The 3,293-nt window shown below is 34.5% G+C and overlaps 1 long non-coding RNA gene across 2 annotated transcripts; it reads left to right on the plus strand.

Moving 5' to 3' along the window:
• The first annotated feature begins 498 nt into the window (after positions 1-498).
• On the plus strand, positions 499-2,398 carry LOC104211614 (uncharacterized). 2 transcript variants are annotated; one of them, XR_707186.2, is made up of 3 exons: positions 499-733; positions 1,445-1,613; positions 1,839-2,398. It is a non-coding gene; the product is annotated as an uncharacterized lncRNA (long non-coding RNA). The 2 variants fall into 2 exon arrangements; XR_707185.2 differs by having other exon boundaries at positions 1,445-2,398.
• The last annotated feature ends 895 nt before the right edge of the window (positions 2,399-3,293 follow it).

Raw genomic sequence — 3,293 nt, forward strand, 5'->3', positions numbered from 1 at the left:
TTTTAGTTTAAGAGATTAGGTGGACGGCTTTTTGGGTTAATTCTTCAAAAACCTATTTGAATTTTTTTTTTATTATGAACCACTTTATTGTCATTCCGCTTGTCCCATATTGCTAGAGTTTGTCCATTGCCTTTTCCTTCTCTTCGGAAATTAGATCAAACAGTTTCATGTGTTTTTCAAGGAAGCGCTGGAAATTCCGTAACAAGTTGGTTTTTTTAATGATAAAAGAACATCATGTGTCGTCAAATGTTCAATATTTTGTTTAATAAAATTTAATTGCGTAAGTTAGTTTAGAAAAAAGAAACTACATAATCTCATAACTTGAGTTGCGTCTATTTACAGTGAGAACTGAGAAGTACAAAAATAAGATAAGTACATCAACTTCTTGAGATAAGTACAGATTTTATATACATTAGAGTACAAGATAACTATGAGATTAATATAAGATAGAGTTAAGAGTTCTAGTACTTGACTACTTAGTCCGTTCTATGGATCCAAGAGACCAAAAGCGCTATATTTTTTCCATATATATTGCCTCTTTCTGGTTACCAATGTAGTACTTATCTTTCCTATCACCAAAAAACCTAAATCAAACAGTTTAATAATGGTTCATTCTTGCTTGTCTTATATTCCAACTGAGCGTTGTAAACCTCTTCCAGATGACATATGGATGGATATTCTAAGCAGACTTCCAGCAGATCTAAGACCTAATCCGTTGCCAACTTATCTGCAGGTATTGGAACTTTTTAATATCAACACCACATTTCAATGACTTGTATCTGAACCATGGCCCTGCTCCTATTTTGGTATTCCAAGAGATATCATTCGAAAAAGTTCCAAAGAATCTACTATTTCTCGGGGAATGGGACGAAAAGCATCAAAAAATAATTACTACTTCCTCTATTCCAGTTTATGTGAACCTCTTTCCTTTTTGGTACGATCCAAAAAAAATGACCTCTTTCTAAATTTGGTAACAATTTAGCTTAAACTTACAATTCTACCCTTAATGAGAAGCTTTTATAATCACACAAATGCTCTGGCACCTTTTTGACTTGTTTAGGACCACAAATTTTAAAAGTCTTCACTTTTTCTTAAACTCCGTGCCCAGTCAAACAGGCTCACAAACGGTGGGAGTACTAATAAAAAGATTCGAGTGAAATCAAAACTGTGTGGTGCTAACAAGTACTATTACAATTGTCCTAAACTCGAGTTTTCGCACCATGGCTTGCTCTTCTTTAATCACAAACAAAACTGCGACCAAAGGTTATTGTCCTATAATATTGTCAACCCTGTCAACATACCTTTGCTATCCCATGTGGTAAAATTCGTGCATTCTTTTCTCATCCAGTCACCAAGGAATATTAGTATCTCCTATGGGTAGTTATAGAATTCAATATGCTTAGGCTTGACTTATTGGTGTCCAATAATCTGAATTCTGATACAGGTAGGCTGGAAAGATTGTAAGAGGATTCTAAAAGCGAAAAGCCTAGAAGACTTTCTACTCAGCTTGAAAAGAAAAGAAGCCTCAAGCCGACAAGTCATCATGTTCGATAATTTCGAAAGAAGACCTGAGGGCTGATCTACGACCAGGCTCGATCTGGTTTAGTATCAAGGTGATTCTTTTTCTGTTAAACATGAAGTTGTGTAATAATATGTATTCTTTAATATTTCCTTCGGATCGAGGATCTCATATAGTTAAAAAGGATACTATTTATTGGATGAATGGATCTTTTTATAATGGTTATTATCATACTTGCGAACTGTCAATCATTATATTTGACATAAAAAATGAGGAATTTGATGTGATATCTCATCCGCGAGGAATATGTAAAATCCAGATTTTACACGGAGGATATAGACAGATGCACCTCTTTGAAATGGAAGGCCATGTCTCCTTCTGCAAGTTTTCAATTTTCAGTGATGGTAAGACGTCAATGGATACATGGATTTTAGGAGATGATCATTATACGTGGAGCCGAAGGGAGACGATAATTCTTGATATGACTTATGAGCTGAATATTTATGGGTATCCAGGGGACGTAAAACCCATTGGAATCTTAAATGGTGAGTTGATCATTTGTTGGGTTTCGTCAAAATTGTTTGCTTTCCATCTGCAGCGACGAACCATGAGGAGCTAATAGAGTGGGACTGGAAATACTCCTACGTCACCAATATGTGCATACACAGGAATATCCTTCTTTCTTTGAAAAACTACTCCAAATTTCAAAATCATCGCTGTTGCACGCCGAGGTTAACGTGTTTGCTATCGAAGTTAAAAAGAATTAACTTTTTTTTTTCTTCCAAAGTTGACTTTGTGTCACACCCCTTTCCTACCCCAAATGATATAATGTGTGTTATGAGTTTGTGGGTTTGACAAATTTGAGTAGGAATTATTTTATTTATAGAGTCACCACTTGGAATTAAATTTTTCGGTGTTCCAAGTCACCATTTATTTGAATCCCTATTCAAAGGAAGGTTGCCTATATTTTTTTATCGGTCCGTAAAAATAAAGTTTGGGTAAGGAATTCTGTTAACCGAGGAGAAGGTGCAAGGCATTCCCCGAGCCCCGTGGTTCTAACACAGTCGCTTTATTGACTTAAAACTTGGCTTAAATTAACTTTGGACAAACTGTGATTTACATGATTTTCATGTTTTACCTATCCGCTTTTAATCTCTTGATTGTTAGAATTATTAAAAAATATTTGGGTAATAAGATGTCATAATCACACTACGCAGGCGAATGCGTGATCAAGACGAAATTTATTGATTTAGTCATAATAGCGCTACGCAAGTGAATCCGCAATCATGACAAAAAATTATTAACACATTATTACATTTAAGAGAAAGAAAAAAAATTTAATTTTTTTTTTTGAAATTTATTAAATGTCAACTATCGCGCTAACGCAAGCGAATCCACGATTATAGCAAGGGATTAATTAAGAATTAATTAAGCTATTGAGATCATTGAACTAATTTAATAAAAGTTAAACATCACGCTACACGAGCGAGTCCGTGAATAAAAAGGGCTAAAAGCGTACCTACTAATTGCCTAGCGTTTAAATTAATTGTCAAAAAGACTAAGTTATAAAGTTATTTAATTATAAAAAGAAAAATCTGATTGTTAATTGGCAAAAGAAACTATGTACATGAAAGTTAGGTAAAAATAGCACGGTATAGCCACTTTTCGGATTGGTCATTCAAAAATAGCCAACGTTTACGAGGTCAATGAAAAATAGCCACTATTTTGATGCAATATAGACCGGTCCAGCATAATATACTGGAGTTCGATGCAC

Source organism: Nicotiana sylvestris, chromosome 1, assembly GCF_000393655.2.
Source record: "Nicotiana sylvestris chromosome 1, ASM39365v2, whole genome shotgun sequence".
NCBI lineage: Eukaryota > Viridiplantae > Streptophyta > Magnoliopsida > Solanales > Solanaceae > Nicotiana > Nicotiana sylvestris.